The sequence below is a fragment of the Zootermopsis nevadensis genome, unplaced genomic scaffold (assembly GCF_977971745.1).
Source record: "Zootermopsis nevadensis isolate Lab colony 2312 unplaced genomic scaffold, Znev_1.0 Znev_ptg000032l, whole genome shotgun sequence".
In the NCBI taxonomy this organism is placed as follows: Eukaryota; Metazoa; Arthropoda; class Insecta; order Blattodea; family Termopsidae; genus Zootermopsis; species Zootermopsis nevadensis.
This window is the reverse complement of record NW_028259164.1, coordinates 2,759,525-2,782,322: the sequence shown is the minus strand read 5'-3', so window position 1 is coordinate 2,782,322 and position 22,798 is coordinate 2,759,525. Positions and strand designations below refer to the sequence as shown.

Below are 22,798 nucleotides of genomic sequence, written 5' to 3'. Positions count from 1 at the left end.
TCCGAGTTATATTTGATGAAATCTGTGACCGCAGGGCCTTCGGAAGTTCTATAAAACTCCTTCATGTACAAATTTAATTAGCTTTTCCGGGTTCAGTCGCCATTTTACTGACACGTTAATAACTTTGTCGTTGGTGGTCATCGTGAATTTGATTCATCTGGATCTAGATATGGCTCGATGGCGGGCCACGGTTGGAGGCAGGAATGGACATTTTCTGGGCCCAAAAAGGATATTTCCTTTACCACCTGAGTTAAAATGATTACACTTGTTTATTCAAATATATAATATAATTCAAGTCTATACACAAACTTTAAATTGTTGATGTTAACATTTAAAATTAATATTGATATTTTGCGCTATTCATCGTTATTACGATGTTACAGTATTGCAATACTGTAACATCGTAATAACGATGAATAGCGCAAAATATCAATATTAATTTTAAATTTTAACATCAACAATTTAAAGTTTGTGTATAGACTTGAATTATATTATATATTTGAATTTTAAAACACAAACATGACGCATTTAAACTATAAACTTGTGTATGACTAAGACAGATGATGTCAATTACGGTTTGAATGAAACTTGCCCAATGTTTTGGAGAGCAAGACTGTACTTTGGCAAATGCTTAAATCCTAAGAGCCTATTTCTGCTGTCAGTAATACCAACATAACCGAGTTTCGTTATTTCAACTCTCCTCCCCGCCGTACCCTCATCACGACGAATCAAAATGTATGACTTTAACCTGGGGCATCAGCCTGGCATTTGAACGTCATTACACGTTTATATGTATGATATGGAGACGGGCCGAGAGATCAGTTAGTGTTGTATTGTAATTAGTCTTGCAATTACAATGTGGCTTTCGAGCGCTTGGCTCAACATCGCATCAGACCGGTTCTGTAGTTTATTTTGGAGTGGGTGCATCCCTCTCGGGAGTACAGAAGGCCACAACAGGCCGCACCCCCCTAACGACTTCGTCCTACCACCATATACATTCTCATGCTCCTCGGAACGTGACACTCATCTGTTTCGCATTACGCCACTGTTGTGTTACAGTTGCTGGAATAATTGAAAACGCTTGTTCAGTTACACTGTCTGCCGCTCCTCTCCTCAAGAGGAAGCCACTCTCAGGACGACACCGATGTCAAACAAGACAACATTCCTTGTTAAATACGAATAAAAATTGATCATTACCTACAGGGATATCGTAGGATACCGTTTACGATCATGTGTGCGAGGTGTATGACAGACCGAGTTCTCAGTAATGACACTAGACGGCAGAATGTTCTCTCTGACGAGTGCTGCTATACATGGGCAGCTTTTAGAAACACTTCTAAAGGAGATAAGGATAACAAGGAAAGATAAACACTGAGGAACAGAAAGAATTATTATTATATTATCATCATAAATCAGTTAGCTAGCCGCCGACACGACTTTCATGCTTGAGGAATATAAATCGAGAATTTGGATGAGTTTGACGGTGAATGACAGTGAAATGTATCATACTCAAATTACAAATAGCAAATAACGTGATTGTCTCCGCGACATTTATGACAAGAGCTCTGAACGGAAAGAAATGTTCTCAGTGCATTTCGGACATTTAAACAGTGCCAGTGCTATGGATTAGACCAGTGGTATTCAACCTAGGGGTACGCGAAGACATCTTAAGGTGTACGTGAAATTTAATAAAAATATTATTTTATGATAAACACTGAATAATCAGTAATGTAATTTATTTAATTTATTTTAGATGTAGATTATATACTATGTATAACTTGAATTATACACCAACAACTTTGGGGGTGCAAAGTTGAAGAGAAATTATATCTGGGGGTACGCGAACAAAAAAGATTGAATACCACTGGATTAGGGCCTGTGCCCTCTACAACGTGAGGTAGATGACACGGAAAGACCACATATCTTGCAGTAAACTGGCAGTTCCAGCCGTGAAATAACCAGTATATGACTTGGTTAATTTATCAGTACGTATCGCGTCAACTTCCTAGAACACATCTTTTGAATAAATTGACTCAGTGAATTAACGTCTTGTTATAAAACGTTATTAAAACTTGTGAGAAAAAAAACTGCATCGTTATTTTCAAGCAGAGCCGAAAGGTGGCGGTGGTGATGGGGGGGGGGGGGGAAGCAGAACATCGACTTTGACGGGGATCCAGCTATATGCACATACAACAAAGTAAGTAAAGTATACAAATGACTTCGCTAACAACGTTTGACACGCTCATCCATCTGCAACCCCCCCCCTATGAAGCTCTCCCCCCCCCAATATTGACACTAACCCTGTGATTCACGGGGCTGTATCCCCCAACATATTAATCCGCTTTTTAGCGGGACACAAAACTGGATTTTAGCACCCCCCCCACCCCCACCCCCTTTTACTAGCCATCGGTATGTATGAGTATCCCAGTAATACTGCAGTTCAAACACAAAATACAAATTTCAACATATCCATCATGATTAGCCTACCTTGTTAACGATTTAACATTTTTACATTTCTATTTAAAAATACACAGAGACTCAGATGAAAAATCATTACCACGAACACAACATTTTTTTTAAAAGTAATGCCTAATACCACTGTCAGGAAGTCCCTGAGGATACTAGAAGATATTCCATAATTTTGTAAACAGGTGAATCTCAATAGAGGGGGAGAGGCTTACACACTCACTAAAACAACCCCTTCTCTAACCCCCAACCGCCAACGAACCCCTTTCGAAGCGAGACGGTTTCAGATAAGCCCATGGTTTATGTTTACAGGGGGGCAAATACGTCACCAGAACATTGCTGAAACGTCACTGAACTGTGACATGAACCAAAACGAGCAGAGGGGGTATAAACTAAGTTTATCGAACTAAATCCCACCCCTTTCTACCGCTAAATACGACACAAACTGGTTGAAACAAAATATCACATCACTTGCTTCGACGCAAATGCGCAATGTGTTTTTTTTTGTAAGACGTCAGAGTTTTCGATTATGTCTCAGATTCCTTGATTTCGTATCAATTCGGTCAGAAACTGGTAGGCAGGTTAGCACAACACGATCGGTGATCCGCCCATGTCAATGGCACTAAATTAAGAAGCCGATCTAATCTAACTCCAGTCAACAAGTTCCCCGCCTTTATGGAACCTTGGATTTCATTATCGTGTTCGAAACAGACCGCCATTGGTCCCTGTATTCAACTACATAAATCCAGAACATATAATAGATACATTTTAATATTATTCTACCATTTCACACCTTTGTATTCCAAACAGTTATCTTCCCTTCACGTTTCCCGACCAACATTTCTAACTTCTCCAATTTGTGCTACATGCCCAGCTCATCCTAAAGACCCGCATTTCGATTCTTTTTGGACAACACAAATACAAAATATAAATTCCATTATTTTAATTTGTTCAAATTACAAGTGATATTTTACGTTTAATGTTTTTGTAATTTTTTTTAACGGTCACAATGAATAATTGAATTATGTTTAAAGGATTAAAAATTGCACATAAATTTTCCTGTACGGACATGACGCATTGTGTAGCCAATATGGCGTCGTTATAATTATTAGTTACCGGCATATGTTAACAGAACAATACGCTGCATTCACAATGAACGTACAACGATGGACGAAACCAACTTCTACAGGAGAGAAAGCCTAATGTTTGGTTTCGTCGTTGTAGAAATTTCATGACTGACGGAGAAACTTCTTCCAAGACCTTCAACAATTTATGATATTTTTTTTTCATTCAGAATAAACAGCCCTGTTATTAAAGTGTGGAGACAGACTGCAGTCAGATAATTAATGAAAGTTTTAGTAAAAGTAAAGAATCATGGTTGTTCCTTCACGTAATAAAATAAACATTTGGCATTCGTGTCCGTTTTATACATACACGTACATTCTGTGTACGTTATAAGCATTACCACCTTATCCATATCTCAAATACAATATCTTTCGATTAGATTTTGCGATTAAAATGTTGTATACATTTTTTATTTCACACATTTTTTATACCAATATTATATTATAATATATTTCATCAAATATCTAATAGTTTTTAAAATATTTTAAATTGATAAAAACCTGAAGACGGCGGTATTACCCGTCGAAACATGTCGTTTTAATAAAAGCGCTAAAAAAAATATAATGTAAAATCGTATTTACGATTAAGAGCGCTAATATAATATTTTACACAACAAAATAATATATAATTTATATAATATTAATAATAATAATATTATATAATTTTTACAACACCAATAAACTTCAAACGTTTGTGTATAGACTGTACAAAATAAATAAATATATTTAACCAATATTATCCTTATTCGTTTGTTAAATTTAACAGTATCTGGTGAAGAGCGGAAATTATGAAACTGCTTAGTATGCAGTTTTATTCATCCCTTATAATGATTAACAATCTAAAACTGTTTCGTTTTAAAAAAAACTTTCAATTAATTACAGGCATCAGTTTTAAATGTTTCGATTGTACAGTAATTAGAGATTAGCTTAATTGCTCTCGCAGACGATTATTATGATACTTTGACGTATAAAATGTTTAAAAATACCAAACCATAAATCAACGATGTGTTAGTACCATTTCGCCAGCAATTTCAAAATATGATATCTAATACACATTTAGGTTATCGACAGTGAAATAAGTTTATGCTTCCTACATAACTGATCTACACTGAAGCCATTTGCTTCTATAGACTGAGAACTACATTAAAACAAATAACCTAACCTATAACAAAAAATGGTGGATTCACTTTCGAGATCATACAACCAAGTTCCAACTGTAATCACATTTCCGCTTTTTATGAGATTTGATATTACGAGGGAAGTTTTTTTCGTCGTATAAGATATCAAATGCAACAACATGGCGTAACATCATTGTAGCTGGTGAGTAAATGTGGAGCCACCTCTGATTTATATGACGATTGTGTGTTTTTCAGGGGCCTCAAGCCTCATTGGTAGTAAAACTTCGGATATCCGACGCGTAGATGTCGTACTAGTATCAGATATACTCATAACTCCTGATTACAATAGAATTTTACGATAATAAAAAGCGGGCAACAGAGTTTTATGTGACACATTTATAATAACATTTATTTAAGTGGGTAATACTTGTGCAATATCTGTTTTCAGCTAGCCACGGCACAGACAACGCTGATAGTCTCAATGCAACAACGTTACACGTGACAAGATTTCATAAGAGGAGCCAGTATTTTAAGTCGATAGATCGAAAAAATAAAATAGAACTGTGTAGCAATATAAATGATAAGATTTCGTATGTCCTAGATGACATATTTCTGTACTCAGAACTCAATGGATTATCAAATAAACAGGCATGCCAGTTTTCAAAATTTTCGCAAATAAAGAATTTAGTAAATAAACATAAGTTCAGATTCACAAACACAGCAGAAGGAAAAGTGGCCTCCTGGTAAGCGACATTTCTCCTTTGCACCACGAAAAATGATTAAAATGGCTGATACATTTACTAACCACTGTGCTTTAACGCTTTAAAGCCCAATGGTAGTCATATGTACCGCCCGTTTTAACAAACATTAACTTTTAATTTTGTATTTATATGTTTCGTATGATTCTCACAGTAAACAGCGATTATTTCCTTAAACAGCGTTAACCAGTTGATCTTTCAAATGGTGAAGTCTGGTGTTTTCTTTTCGGTACGGACTGAATTCTTAAATATTATTTAGACGAGCTTCGTACTTCAAAGGGTTAACCAGTTGATCTTTCAAATGGTGAAGTCTGGTGTTTTCTTCGCGGTACGGACTGAATTCTTAAATATTATTTAGACGAGCTTCAGCGGCATATAACCTCGGAATAAAGTCATGTCCGGAAGTTAACACAGGACTTTCCGAAAAGGCGTTTTGAGCTAATTGTATCCTACGAGGGATAAAACACATGGCACTTGGGTTTCTTGGGCCCTGAAGCTCTCCTCATCCCTGAAAATAGAGGCAGTATGTTCCTCCTAGATATTAGTATCTACTTCACAACCCATCAGAATAGAGTCGAGGCTGAACACCACTATGCAGTTGCATCCTGGATCCTTGAATTGAATCACAGGAGCACCTGATCACCATTTACAATGACTACGCTTCAAACAAAGTACAGCTAATCTTCCGGACACATTTCAAATTAAAAAAAAATCTTTGAACGAAACACAATGCTGGGAGCTGTGCACCTAATCCGGCACAGTGGGTGGCCACATATTTAAATAACTCTTAACTCTATACGTCTACACTGACGGCGATACTTGCCTGCCTTAACAGAATAAAGAAAATGAAGCCACTTCTTTTAATTTTATTTCAACTTTTTTTTTTTTAGTAACAAGACAGACTTTCTCACCAGGCGACAGCACCTGTACTACACCTCTGAAGGTTGAATAAATAATAAATTAAAAAAGATCGTAGTAGAACCCATAATTTATTTCCTAATCCATATAATACAGCCTTAATGATACAGCTATTAATAACAGACGGGCGAACAAATATTAAAACTTCTTTAATACGTCATTCTTTATGTTGACTTGATACGTCAGTGTGCCATGAGTTGGCTCATGTATCTGCTACCTGCGTTACGAAGAAGTTTTCTTCTGTGGGAGGATCACAACAGGTGGAAACCCGAACACGGACCATTAACGTGCATTAAAAGGACCTAAGGAATCGTGTGATTGCAGCTGTCACGTAACGCGCCCACACGAAAAAGCGGGGCATTATGCTGCAGACCGAAACATCAACGTGGCTGTGACCAGATATTAAGAGAGACAGGAATTAATACGCCAACCACAAATGACAAAAGCAAGACTTAAAATACCTATCTCAATAGTTTATTACCTTCTACATTAAGGTGTTTATCTTACAGTCTCCTGTCAAAAAACTCCGAATATTAAAATATACAAATAATAATAAATGTACATGTTTGTGTGTGAAACTTGGTCTATCTGGACACGACCTCCAAGAAGGGACACACAGAAATATAATTTTTTTTTCACATCGTGAAACACACAGCTCTAGAACCATAACTTGTGTTGGGCAAGGCCGTGGTCTAGGCAACACGGAGTTTTCCTCCGTGGCATCCCAACAATTACTCCATTCACACACAGAAGAAGGCAATGGCAAACCACTTCTGGATCATCTGCCAAGAACGTATATGAACAGGTCCCATTCCGAGAAAAGGATGGAAGGATCCTGTTCATATGGACCTGTCGTCAGACAGAACACTAAATAATAATAAGATGAGGTGGTCTAGCGGTTAGAACGCTGGCCTTGTAATCCTGGGGTCTCGGGTTCGATTCCCGGCGGTGCCCGAATTTATAACTTGTGTTGGGCAAGGCCGTGGTCTAGGCAACACGGAGTTTTCCTCGGTGGCATCCCAACAATTACTCCATTCACACACAGAAGAAGGCAATGGCAGACCACTTCTGGATCATCTGCCAAGAACGTATATGAACAGGTCCCAGTCCGAGAAAAGGATGGAAGGATCCTGTTCATATGGACCTGTCGTCAGACAGAACACTAAATAAATAAAATAACTATAATACAAGATGTCTTCTCTCTAACGTCCTTCTTAACATGTGGTTTTTAGATTCTTTCTAGGCTACACACAACACGAACGTTACCAAACCATGGCAGTTTGACTTGTCCATCGGGAAACACACTAAAAAGAATGAGGAATATAGTTTAAGATAAAGAGATACAAAAATATGTGTGTGTTTAGTTTCAAAACACGGATTTAAACACCCCCAATTTTCTGCCCAGTCTCTGCGTACGTGTTTCAAATTAATGTTCATGACAGATGTTCAACTATTAACCTAAAAGTGAAGACAGAAAAATATTCCTAAGAGCCAATGGAAATATAATTACCGGAAGGAAATAACACCCCCATACACATCTCCATGGAGACTCCTTGTCTTAATGAATTATCCAAACCAAATCACTGGGTGCTTACGAGTATTATGCGTCTGTCTCTAGATGAAACACTAAAGCATTGCATGTAAAAATCATATTATCCGTATTTCATAAGCAGTAATCACGCTATAATATTGATTAAGACACTACTTTAATATTATCCTCCCATCTACATCTAGGTCTCCACAGTGGTCTCTTGTCTTCAGGTTTTACCACTAGAATGTTGCATAAATTTATCTCTCTCATGCTTATTACATGTCCAGCCCATCGCATATTTGGTGCAGTGCACATTACGAAGATAATCATTATACAATTATCATCATCCTACTAATTCCTTTCTCTCATGTCCTAATATCGTCTTCAGCATCCTGTTAGCCGACACTCAGTCTGTGTTCATCCCTTGTAAAAAAAACAAATTTACTCAGTCATGCAAGACGATAAAGTTTAATTCATTAAAAATAAAACCAGAAATTCGGAAATGTTACAATAAACTTAAAAAAAAAATAATTATAAAACCTATTTTATAAACTTGTTCATCAGAGTGTACCTGCTAAAAGTCGGTAGCAAATTTATGTACCGCCACACCAACATCCTGAAGAAACATCCTGAAAGGCCCCCCTGGGTATCCCCCCCCCCTTGTAAGGGGACGTCAGACAGGAAAGTCTTTGCTGAATACGTGAAAAGAAAAAGTGGGAATATAAAACATTTTATTGCACTAATGACCGCTATGTGCCGAAAAGTTGTAACGTTCAAGTAACTATTGAAATCGATACGATATTGACCCTTACTGGCACTGTATATTATGAACGACAATTCTTGCAGGTGGAGAGGATTGGGAGGCTCAGGGCTGAACACTACGGCGAAGACTCCGTAGTTGGACACGTTCCTATAGTACCGGACCCACAACGATATTCCTTCTAAGTTTTCCAGTCGGCGTTATACCAATCCCTAGATCCACTTTAATATTATCCTCGCATTTACGCCTATGTACTCCGTTCTCATCTCTGTCATGCGTGACACATGACCCGGCAATCTCAACTTTCTTAACCTGATCATAATGATATTTGGTGAAGAACAGAAATTATTAATCTCCTCCAGCCTCTTCTCAATTAGTCCCTCTTGCATCGAAATAATCTGAGAACCCAAAATATCCTCAATCCGTTCCATTTCCTTAACGTTAGAAACCAAGTTTCAAACCCATACAAAATAACAGATAAAACTGCGGTATTTTTTAAAAAAAATATTTTAATCTTTAAACTTTACGCAGGAAACGAGCAGAATTTGAAGTGAACGAACATTTATAGGATTTCCTCAGACCTGTATGGATACTGGATGGTAAATGTGTGTAGACGTTAATGAACCATACGTACGAAGAAGCTTGGATCACACTTTATCCGAGTACTATAGCCGAGAAGTGGATGCCTTGTACACGTCTGCTATTATGCAGTTGCCAGACAATGCCCGAATCCCCCTGTCCAGTATAGAAACTCCCTAGAAGCAGCAAACCGCCCTACAAGCTCGGTTCACACCCACAAACTGACCAGTAGCAAACGCTGTTAACCGATTAACAGAGTAAAGATGCCAATTGTACGTATGAAATTTAACCTCTCACCGTGGCGAACCTGTCGGTCAGGTTTTGCTGTGTTCAGAAACAGTTTCGTCTTGAAGATTTTACCTACGTTTCGGAGGAACCTACTGCCTCCATCTTCACTCCCACCTCTACATGGCGTCACAACCAAGAAGAATTATCACTGCAGTAAAAGGTTCAAATTTCAGTGGACATTTCATTTTAAAAAGTTATTAAAGCTATTAAATATGCCTAAACTTTATAATACGCAAATATTAAGCATTTTTTATCCTAAAGTAATAGGAATTTAAGTTACGGCTGTGGGTGTTTCAGAACAGGGTGCTAAGAAACAAATGTCATAACGAGGGACTCCATTTACATCAGGAGGTTTGAGCAATGGGTTTGATCTTAAGTTATGTCGCAATTCAGTGTGAACCTCGCTCGTAATGCTGTCAATGAACAGCCAACTTTCGCTAGAAGAAGGAATTTTCTCAGGAGGGTCCCTGTTTACCTAACTGTATTGGCTTCCACGAACAGACAGCCTGTCGCCTAGCTACGGCATTATTCCGTCTGGGTCTGGCATGCATTAGCTACTCCTGGAAACAAATTCCGAAGCCCAGCAGATACATTCCCCCTCAGGTCAGAGGTTACCTAGCCTATAATGGCACTGAAGTGTCAGGTTATTAAACGCAGTGGATTTGACGCATACCGACACGTTGTCTTGAGTACTTGTTGCCATATAAATATCGCCTCGGTTGGGCTATACGTTTTAGAATTATGTCTTATGTAAAATTTGACTCGATAACAGTATTTATATTTAATTCAACAGAACTGCAACATAATTATTTTTCACAGAAGCGGTATGTTTAAACTATTATATCATCTATAGGCTCCTATAGCACAGAATTAAAGTCCCATTTCAAACGATGATTAGATTAACATAAACACAATTGGATCATTAAGCATGTACAATGTCTCATGTCACTCAATATTTTTACAATTATATTAGAGGTATTTAAAAATGTAATATTAAACTATCAAAATCATTATACCCTTGTCCTAGGTTAACAACTAAAATTAGAACATTAAAACAATTAAAATACATTCAAACTATTAAAATCTTTCTTTACGTCTTCTGATTTGAGAATATTGTAATTTATTTTCATTACACTTTTGAAAATTTCGTTCTGAAATGTATACACAATCACGTCTTCCAATTACTCATTACAGATCGCCCTGACGACGGAGGCAGCAAGGACCTCTGAAACGAAGGCAAACGTCTACCATACCACACCGCCCTACAACCCAGAAAACAGCCATATTCGGACTCACCGACGTAAAAACCTCAAATTAAATATTTTTCCTCTTGTACACTTTTACTAGTGACTGTACATTACTGTTACATTTGATGGACATTATAAAACATTACTCGTCCTACTTCAAGTACAGGGCATCACATGTTGGAAAATTATGCAACAGTATTTCCTATTTACATGATCATACGTTGTACATATTAAAAAAAATTACTTAATTTTCTTACCATAATTATCATATCCATTCAGAATTAATTCTGCATAATATTACAGGAACCTAAAATAATCGAAACATGTTGCGATAGTAAAAAACCATAACATATCGTGTTTACTAAACTATTGGATCTAAAAATTACCAGCTTTAAAGTTCTTATATACGCCTGTTACACGATGCAACTACCAAATACAGTACTACCAACTACGATCAATAAATATACCGCTGGTTTTCATAACATTAGTTTAACCAAAGGCCTAACGCTTATTATATTAATTCAACCTCAGGCTTACGTCAATCCGCAGACCACGGGCTAAAAAACCATTTTCATGACACTATAAATAAAAGTGTAAAGTTTCTTATCTACCAGTGCCGAATTGTAATACAGACCCAAATGACCACTCCTGAAGTGGAGGTTAGCATGGACACTGAAGTCATCGCTTCGGAATGCTACCTGTATCACCTTTTCTGTGGTGGTGGTGGTGATGATGATTTCACCGCCCACGACAGATGTACCCCTTGTTAGAGACAAGCCCATACATGCAGGTGTTACCTCGAAATTAATGCAGTTTAAGAAAGGGCGAGATCAGTGAACAGATAGCAAAAGAATGCTAATGGTTTTATATGTCCCTTAAACGGCGATGAATTAGACATAAAATGTATATCCTGTTGAGGGAATTTCAATGTGTGAATGTGCCCGGGTTCTTTGGCGGTTAAAAAACATCAAAAGTTCTGAAGAGGTCTTCAATTATGGCTTACGTCACATCTAACTTAATGAGCTGAAGATACTGACAATTGCTTTGCTTGATTTCCCAGTCGCACCAGAGATAATTAAAATTTCCGTATATTTTTGCCTAATTTTTAGGTATTTTGTAGCTATAAAGTTACAGAAGGCTGTAGACAATTATTACTAGGTTGAATAAATCAATGAGGATGATGGGCGGGTTATGGAGCGCTCATACAGGAGATGATAAATTCATACAAACGTTTGGTTGGTTAAGTCTGAAGGGAAGAGAACACTCGGAAGACCTAAGGGGTAGATCGGAGGATAATATTAAAATGGATCTCCTGAAAAATGTTTGGGGGCTGTGTATTCGTATGGTTCATAATAAGGACCTCGACGGGCTCTTGCGAACACAGAAATAAATCATCGGGTTGCATGAATTACGGTGAGATTTTTTGACGAAATTATCAAGAATAACTGTGCTCAGTGCAATTACTTATCTTTCATTATGATCTATATTAATATTAGAATTACATCTTAGTAAATGTCTTCCGTTCATTATTTACAAAACCAAAATGTATTTTTCGTGTTCCCATACGTGCTACATTCCCCGCCCATTCCACAAATAAAAGCAACAACGGATATTTAAGACTAATTATTTACAAGCAGATCCAACTAAAAAAAGTTTCAATCGGAAGCATTGAAAAATGGCTTCCATTTATATTTAATGACGAAAATGTGTTTTAAAAATAAACGTGAAACATGCCCTATAATATTTCAAACTAAATTTAATTTAGGTAGTTCAGAAATTTAATTTAAAGACCCTAAACAAGTAAAAAAATATTCGATATCGATATAATCGTTTTCGATTTTCATACGAAATTCCATTTAGGCAAACATGTTCTTAAGAGAGCAAAGTAGCTGGGAATTAGCCCTCAGTCTATGCATTGATTAAGGAAGGTTCATTTCTGACCTCATCTGTAACATTAAACCAGCATCAGGTAAATGTATAAATGTATTCTGACTATAAACTTAATGGTAAGTATCTATAAAATCATTTAAGAGTCATGACAACATTTAAAGCATTGAAAACATCCTATTTTTTATATCTTCACAGCCGATAATAAATTTAGAATCCTGTCCTTATAAGCTTTATTTAACAGAATATATTTTAATGTTATTTTAAGGTGTTGGCTGTATATTCTCATAAAAATATCACAGCCGCGATGTCGTTACTCATTCAATTCATTTGTCACTTTCAGTCCATTACAGAAAGCCATTCCTGCTTTTTTACATACGTTCCTCAATTTTAATGTTACGCATGATAATATTTCTTCTCTGTGATGTCTTCTCGAACATTTAAAGCCAGAATAAAAGTCACTGAAGTTTCGGACCGGAGACTTAAAATTCCTGCGTAAGAATATAATGTTTTTATGTTAACAGCTTGAAGTACAACTGATATCATTGTAAAATATAACACAAAATATTCTACGTTAGTTGTAAAAATGTACATTACCTAAGTGACATTCACAACGAATTATAAATTACTTAAAAATTACTCGTCAGGAATGACGTAAAAATAGCAAGCAGTGGATATTATATTATTATTTAGTGTTCTGTCTGACGACAGGTCCATATGAACAGGATCCTTCCATCCTTTTCTCGGACTGGGACCTGTTCATATACGTTCTTGGCAGATGATCCAGAAGTGGTTTGCCATTGCCTTCTTCTGTGTGTGAATGGAGTAATTGTTGGGATGCCACGGAGGAAAACTCCGTGTTGCCTAGACCACGGCCTTGCCCAACACAAGTTATAAATTCGGGCACCGCCGGGAATCGAACCCGAGACCCCCCAGGATTACAAGTCCAGCGTTCTGTAGCATAAATATCTTGTTTCAGAGACTTCTAAGCACATTGGATGGTTAAGTTAGCTTATATTTCCCGAAGTTACACGGGACATCAACGTATAATAGCAGTGGGTTACAGATCGTAATAGGTTAATTACAGCCCTGGTTCTATGTGAACCCAATTAACGTTATCAAACTGACATAACTAGGCAGTGTCTCGAACCTTCTTATCCCCAGATCATGGCGTTTTGTCTGTCCACAACATAAAATTAATAAACAGCCATCTCAGAAAAGGAATTTCATGGCCGGATGATGCCTCGTATCAACAGATCTCAGCTCGTGGGCAGCTGCAGAAGGATTGGGGGGGGGGGGGCGAAGCTCGCCTAAGAACATTAATCTCACCATTATCGGCTGGTTACGACTCCGGATAACGGCTGCGTAATGCTTGAGGTCACGTGATTGCCTGCTTCTTTAATGAGCGGACGGGTCGTTGTTCACGTTACAGCGACAATACCCTAACCAAGTTCAGCGTATTACACATACAGATTAACAATTTTCAGCACAGCGGTAACTATATATACCATTGTCTGTGACATTCAGTAACTGCATTTTTTGCGCACACAGTGCATTTATGGGTTTCGTATGGTTCTCACTGTAAACAGCGATTATTTCCTTAAACAGCGTTAACCACTTGATCTTTGTAATGGTGAAGTATAGTGTTTACTTCGCGGTTCGGACTGAATTCTTACGTAATATTTATACGAGCTTCGGCTTCAAAGGGTTAACCAGTTGATCTTTGTAATGGTGAAGTGTGGTGTTTTCTTCGCGGTACGGACTGAGATATTAAATATTATTTAGACGAGCTTCGGCTTCAAATGGTTAATGTTTGCGGCATCTACGAATTTTCGTTTATGTTCGTTCCTCCAGGTGGCACACAGATATTAAGTAGCTTCCAAATGTTTGTTAAAACATTAATGGTGTAGTTTTGTGTTTCCGGTTTACCCCCATGTAATTTACTTATTATTATATGCTTACATATGTAGGTAATTTGAGTTACGTTTATGAACATACACCTAAGGTCCTCATATCGTCTAACATTAATTCAAAAACTTTTCCTTTCTCTGTAGTAGCTTTAATGCGAGTTTTGCGGTTTATAGCGCCAGATGGTAGCACTAACACCCTACACCCTTCTCCGCAACATTACGTACTAACATAATTACCAGCCTCCTTCATTCTTAATTAGTCCACGCCAGATTGCAAGGACTTAAAAATTAAGTGATGTATTCAAATGGGGGTTAAAGGTAATGATAATCCGCTTTTCAGATGTTTATGTTTCTGATATCTAAAACAAAGAACCGTATTTGAATACACTGGACAGGTACGCAGGTAAACAAGTGGCAATTAACGACACGTACGCCACCTAAGAAACAATATTTGAGGTGTTCAACAGATCAGTTCGACTGAATATTATTAGTAACTACGCTTCACCTAATTACACAGGGACGTGTATATATATATATATATCCAACGTAAGTCCCTCCATCTTCAGGGCGATTATCGCTCTGATTATGGAGGCAGCAAGGACCTCTAAAACTTCGGTAAACTTCTACCAGAGTAATGACACAATAACCCAGAAGAAATCCATCTTTATTCTATTAAAACTTTACCAACGATGAGTCTTATCGTCCTGATGATGGAGGCAGCAAGGACCTCTAAAACTTCGGTAAACTTCTACCAGAGTAATGACACAACAACCCAGAAGAAATCCATCTTTTTTCTATTAAAACTTTACCAACGATGAGTCTTATCGTCCTGATGATGGAGGCAGCAAGGACCTCTAAAACGCTGGTAAGTTTATACCAGAGTAATGACACAACAACCCAGAAGAAATCCATCTTTTTTCTATTAAAACTTTACCAACGATGAGTCTTATCGTCCTGATGATGGAGGCAGCAAGGACCTCTGAAACGCTGGTAAGTTTATACCAGACTAAATGTTCCAGTCATAAAATGAGTAAGCCGCCTCGTAAATAAACACAAATAGTTTTCTTCAGCAACACGAAATTATTCCTTGCCCTAAAAAGAACACAACTTAATACAGATCTGAGTGGTCTATTCTGCTCCGATCATAAAGCTTCCTGAAATAATGGCACAAATATTAGGTGTAATCCTAAAGGATCAATGTCAGGTCGAAGACGACGAAGAAAGGGCTACTCTTACAAGGGCCAAGGTAAAATAAACTTTGTCAGTTATTTCATTTCGCATTTGCCTTACGTACAGTTACTTTCCCTGCTTAAAGAAAAGAAAGGCGACTGACTGTCCATGGACAGAATTTCTCATGAGGGCTTAGCCCCATTCATAACAGAATTAAAGGTATTTCTTTCGGGTAAGGTGGGTGTAGATGAAAGGCGGCGGACCGGAAGTTGCAGGGACCGAGGAGTGGGTTCTTGGAGGACTCTCATTCATGAGGTGTTACAAGAGAAAAGCAGTGTATTGTGTTATGAGCCCTTGGAATGCCATTCATCCACACCTGCGGTACTATAATAGTACGGAGTCGCGATTCAACTTGCAGTAGACAAATAGCCCGGCGTATAAATGCGCGGAAGTTAAGAAGAAACATGCAGGGTATTGACAAGAAAACGGTGTTGGCGTAGGCGTGGAGGATTACGGAGTCAATACCTGTAAAGTGAGGGGAAGAAGTGTTACATGTTGAATGACTTAGTTTCAAAGAAGCATAAGTCTGTTCATGACGCTCCACGAAACCAAGATAATATCTCCGGTAATAAAAAAACATTCGATGCAAATTAAAAAATTGCAAGTTTCAATGCAGAGTTCATAAAAACATGTAACTGCAGCCAGCTGAAGTCAATCCACATCGGAAAACAATGTTCAAACCCATTTTAATATTATCCTCCCATTTAAGCCTCGAATAGGCCTATCAAGATGACGTGTTCATTTAAGCTTTCAGGACAAAATTCTACTCTCATTTATAATTTTCCCTATACGTGCTATACGCCTTGTCACTATCACAGTTTTTCTTTCAAAATCAGGCAGACAGTTTCCTTTCACATCCCTTCCAATTCACTATTCAATAATGAACCTACAACTCGACGCTTATATACTCTGCACTCCGGACACAACACTAAATAAATCATAAGAAGATGTAGTTCTGGGTTGTGAGACAGAGTAACTCAAAGGTGTATATATAACGTTTCGGATAAGAATAATGTCTCCATCTTCAGGGCTGAAGTAATGGCTGAGACCTCCTGCCTTTTGCCGACGCAGAACTAAAGAGTGTATAGTCAGTTCTCCGTCAAAGATAGCCATTGGTCCTTTCAGCATCCTGCTCAATGAGGCATGACTGTACCACAAACTACAAAGTTCGTCCAGCTGACAAGAAGACAGAAGTTCCACATTCCTTGCCACTATCACAATGAATACAAAATGGCAGGAAGTTTGGTGTATGACATCAGAAAGACCACCCGACAGCACAAAGCAAGATTTGGGGTTTTCCATGGCGGTGAGTCCGTAGATGGCTGTCTTCTGTGTAGACTGGTAGACCTATGAAACGTCTACCACACTACACAGCGCTACAACCAAAAATACAGCCATATTCTGATACCTCACAAACTCTACGGAGCACAGTCCTTGTTGAGAAGCTAGTAGTTGCTCAGTTAGTCACGAAATTATTTTCCTTTAACGGAACCCCAATGTTCATTACCGTGTTCACAACAGTCCGCCATGATCCCTATCCTGAGTTAGATAAATTCAATTCACGTCCTTGTATCCTTTAACGAGTTTTAATATTATCCTTCCATTTACGTTTCGGTTTCATAAGTGGATGCTACCGGAGAGTCAAGCTGACCATTCACCTCCACCGAGCACCAAGGCCTAGAATGTATGGCACCTTACCTCAATGTTCCCCATACGTCTTGATAACATGTTGCTCACGGGCGCAGACAATAGCGTTATATTTTGTACATTTTAAGTGGACTTAATGTATTAAATCATCATCCTCTTGGAAGCTTACATAATTTTGTACCAGAATCAAGAGGTTCCCAAAAACATGTCTTTTTATCTAATTACTTTATTAATAATCCGAAAAATAGGTGTGAAGGACCAGTTCTAAAAGTTATAAGCTAATCCGAGCTACTGACAGAATCGTTAAATTGTCAGTTTTTATATAAATAATAAGAACCAGTTCAAATCTTCGTATTTATTGGCCAATTTAAGTATAAGTAGACGATGCTAAAGCCACGGGCAAGTAACCTTAATATTTATTTCTTGCAAAACGTCACAATGAAGAAATGAACACTTACGAGCGGAAGAAACAGAGACCACAGCCAAAATAAAAAAACGCGAAACGGAGAGATAAAAGAATGGAGGAGAGAAAAATAACATATCCAACAAAAAGAACGAGATGATTTCTTTTTTTTTTCCCTCACTGAGTCCATGAGAAATGACACCGCTCGTCCTATTCTGTTAAATTTACAAGCAAAACAGCGAGAAAATTATCCTTACGCATTCATTTCAATTTCATGCTCAGAGCTGCCACCTGTGCTGAAAAAGAAAAGTAATTGTCAAATCCAAGTTCAAGCTTTATTCGTTACTCACAGAATATGCAGTGTGGCGAGTTGTATAGCGCTCGGATTAAGGATATTTTATACCAAGAGGCTTTGGATTTAAAAACGCTGCACAAACATGGCGCCTGCCTCCTCATTTCTCTGCATCCGTCAAATTGCCATGTTGACAAATAGAGGGATAAAGGAACTTTCCACGCGTTCCTTTCATTTCCATCCCTCCATCCCCCTCACCCCCTCTGCAAAAACCAGTTCAATTTTAAGGCTGCGTAATGCATTTGTTTCCATTGCAGACACAATCATTATACACTTACAATGTTTCATACAGACTTAAGACTTACTCTAGGAGCCAAATACCGTCTTGCGCGATTGTTCCCTCGAACAAAAAGTCCATTAATATACACCAGCTGTTCAAATTACAATCGCTTGTCTCTTTCAATACAGATCGTCAGATCTAACGAGCTTTTCAAAATAAATAAAAAAATCAGTTATTTCCCTAAACATATGTTTTAAATTTCTTATCTGAAATTCGTCTTTTTTTATTCTTAAATGACCTAAAAGCCACTTTTTATATTATTTCCATGTGACACGGTCTTTATTGAGAAACTGATAGTCGCTCAGCTACGACTTTAAACCTTAACCTAGAATGAGATAGTAAAGTTGCGTCATATTGTGATATAATAAATATATATTGTTTAAATATGTTATTCATGTATATGTTATTAAAATGGAATAAAATCTGAAAAAGAACATCGTTTGATATCTGATAAACATCTGATTAAAAAAATGTACGCTAAAATAATGTATAGAAATTGTATTTAAGAAATTGTATTTAAGTTATTATTGATTTGAATCTTTATATAATTATATACACCTGAAGATAGTTCTTTTAGGAACTGAAACGTCGTGAAAAATGATGGTCTAATGTAAATCGAATATTTCGATAAAGAACATCATTTAATATTTTAAATATTTTAAATGTTAATTATTGTAATATTTTAATATTTAATAAGAATTTATTGTGATTAGACGGACAAGATTTAAACAATATATACTTAACCTAGAAATTCATCAGAGCGCTCACAAGAACTCGACATTTTACTAAGCCAATTTCAATTCGCGATCTATAGCCTTAAAGACAAATTTTAATATTATCCTCTCGTTTGCTTCAAGGTGTTCAAAATGATTTCTACCCTCCAAGTTTATTCCAACCAAAACTTTGTATTCGTTTCTACGTCCGGTACGTACTACATGCTCCGCCAATTTCATCCTTGAACTAACCATCTTAATATTTCGAGATCAGTACTAAATAACAAGCCCCTTTTATGTATTTTTCTCAATTCCCCTAATATTTTGTTCTCAAACACAATCATCAATGTTCTTATCTTGAAAGTCGAAAGCCATGTAGAACTACAGATAAAATTATCGGCTGATATCTTAGAACATGCCGCGTATCGGAAAATGTCTTACAGCAGGGAGGAAAAAAACATATATTATTGAGGGAGAATATGGTTTCAGATGGCCTTAAACAAAATCATATTTTAGCAAACACACATACGAACAGACAAACATACATACTAACACTCTTTCGTGTTATATAAAAACGCGTGTTATTATAAATGAGTCTGTCTAAAAATTTGCCTGTACCCGTTTCGGTTCTGTCGCTTATGAGAAATTGTTTGTTCAGCACAGTAGCAGATGGCTCGTAACTTCTATCTGAAATTGAAACGCGACTTGGTTATGACGCCCAGTCCTAATCCGTTAGCTTCCCTACATATTCAATTCATCTCCAAGACATTTCACTAATGATCCTTAATCATTTTATATGAGGAAAAAGAAGAAGAATAATAATAAAAAAAAAGAAGGAACAAGTAGGGTGGGGAAATTATATGATATGAAAAATGCAAGTCCTTCTACAACATACAAGATACCATGACTTTCTAAATAACTATAATTTTCCTGCCTACAAGCCTCTCTTGAGCGATGCATAGCTACTTATATTCTGTTTTTAGCAATGAAAGAAATGTAAAAACGTATTTTAGACAGAAGAGAAACTCACGTTGCCCGCTTAACGCTCGTCTCTTGTCTGCACCAGCAATATTTCGTCTCGTCTTCGAGACAGGATACCTACCCCTTCCCAGCGATATATTCCTATAGTTGTTCCAGATGAGACCTTCCTCACTCTTAGGGGTAGCTCGGAGGGAGGGTGGAAGGGGGGAGGAAAGTCAACACTGACAAATTCTTTCGCCCTCCTCACAGTTCTTTCGGACTTATCGGGTGGCGTGGATTATTATAATAAGCCAGCCCCAGTACCAAACCCATTCCCCTTCAAGCTTCGCGTTTGCTATTGATAAATTCAGGGCTATAAACATCCGGAAACACTGAAAATAGTTGCCTCTTGCCTGTCGCATTTCGCATGTGGCATGCGAATAATATGCTCAACTGATAAAAGAAGGGGGAGATCCAGAAAGAGTGATAAACAGACGAGAAAAGGATTAAAATAAAACATAAATAAAAAAAAGAGTTGCCATACCATAATCTTTCTGGAACGACTGACAATAATCCCTGCCCCCACTTGAAAACCACAAACACAGGGACAATAACTCTGGTTACGTTAATGTGTTTAATGAAAACCAAGTTTACCTAATCAAAGGTTAGAATAATTCTGTAGACTGCTAAGACGAAGACTGAAAGGTTCCGGAGCTATCTAACACAATCTTACTCATAGCCCTGATGATGGTGGCAGAAAACACCTTCGAAACGAAGATAAACTATCAGAAAACATGGCGAAAGAACCCCGAAGGCAGTCATCTTCGTACTCGCAGCCTTGAGAACACAGTTTTACTGAATTGGTTCGTATGGATCACTTGAAAATTGAAAATTTTTCCAAATATCATGCCTTGTAATCTCATTCACACACACATAGAAATAATGCTATCAACAGCAACAGAATACAGACAATGTACTGAAACAAGAGACTGCATTGCAGCCCTCCAGAAATATTATCAAAATTCCTCCCTAAAAGTAGCTCCCCCTCGCTAACATAAAGAATTTCCCAAATTCCGTCCTCACAAGGATAATATCAAAACTAAAAATTTCGATTAAATGCAGTAAGACCGTGTTCAACTCCTCTCCTTGTTACACTTTCCATCTGCCTTCACCATTTCCAGAGGCCTTACCGTCAATAAACCTACGTTTACTAGAAGGACGAGTGGAAATTGCCTGGAGACCTTCACAGCCGTAAATTCATGTATTTCCCCCGGATAAATATGGCATATCTCGCAGACACCGCTTGACGGATCTCAGGGCAATGGTGTGACCTGCCCCAATTTGGACACGATCTCCACTTAACTCCCAATCATCTATGCAATGAATCATGACTAGATTGTCGGGCGATCGCTGGAATATAGGAGCGAAGCGCACACAGATTCTGTGGTGCGATCCGAGGACCCTTACCGCCCGAAAAACTAGGCTAATCAAAATATATTTGATGAAACGAAAAAATAAATTCCTGTGCCGAAAAGTAACCAAAAGTCATTTGCCAGAACACATGACACCAAACGTCACGGCGCAAATAGTCGCGAAGTCACCAAGACGCTACAAAAACGAATATAAACTCCAAGACGCCGTCAAACACAGAGTTCAAAACCGAAACCCATCGTCGCGACGCTTCCAAATTACACCATATACGGAGCAGAACAGCAAACAGACACCGCACAAAATGATACTAAACCGACGTTACGTTACGACGTCGAAAAGACGCCACACAGACAATATAGACTTCAGGATGCCGTGATACACAAAGGTGCAAAACCGACGCCGATCGTCGACAAATCCTTATATGACTCATTTTTGAGAACAATGAACACCGGAATGCCAATAAACACAAATCTGGAAAACAGACGCCAAGCGCTGCCACGCCGAAAACGTCATATTTAGGGCAGGCTATGTCGCCTTTCAAGTAGAACGAACGTCGCGACACTACAAGAACGCAGGAAAGCTTCTCAGACGCCTGGAATTCCACTCGAGGCGACTTTAGAAAATCCACGACGCTCATCATTGCGACGCCACCACAACAACGTAGGAATGTTCCTAGATGCTTCGAAATACTTTCGCGGTAACTTTAGAAAATCGACGCAAGGCGTCGCGACGCCAATCACTGTGACGCCGTCAAAGGACAGCAGAAATTCTTCCCAGACGTTTAAAACAATATTTGTGGTCACTTTAGAAAATCGACGCCTGGCGTCGCGACGCCTATAATTTCGACGCCATTACAAAACGAAGGAATTCTTTCCAGGCGCTTCCAATAACATTCGGGGCAACTTTAGAAAATCGACGCCAGGCGTCGCGACGACTATCATCGCGACGCCTTCAAATGACGCCAAATTTACAGCCGAGAAGACCCAAATTAAACAGAACCCTCAACTAGAAAACCGACGCCGAGCGTCGCGACGCCTCACGTGACGCCATCAGAAAGAGGCACAAATTCTGGGTATAACGTTGTTCACATTCCTAGAAGATCGACGCCTTCGGACGACGAAATTTTACCGAAGACGACCCCCAACCTAACCTAACCTAACCTAACCTAACCCAACCCAACCTAACCTAACCTAACC

The 22,798-nt window shown here is 38.1% G+C and overlaps 1 protein-coding gene across 2 annotated transcripts in view; it reads right to left on the bottom strand.

Annotated features, from left to right (window-relative positions):
* The window catches only part of LOC110841329 (MAD2L1-binding protein), a 177,737-nt gene that overhangs the window by 138,847 nt on the left and 16,092 nt on the right, over positions 1-22,798 (bottom strand). Inside the window, exon 2 of one of the 2 annotated variants that reach the window (XM_087359599.1) lies at positions 18,217-18,421. The exons of the other annotated variant lie outside the window; for it this stretch is intronic. The gene's annotated coding sequence lies outside the window, so the exon portion shown is untranslated. The remainder of the gene's footprint in view (positions 1-18,216; positions 18,422-22,798) is intronic. 2 annotated transcript variants of the gene reach the window in all.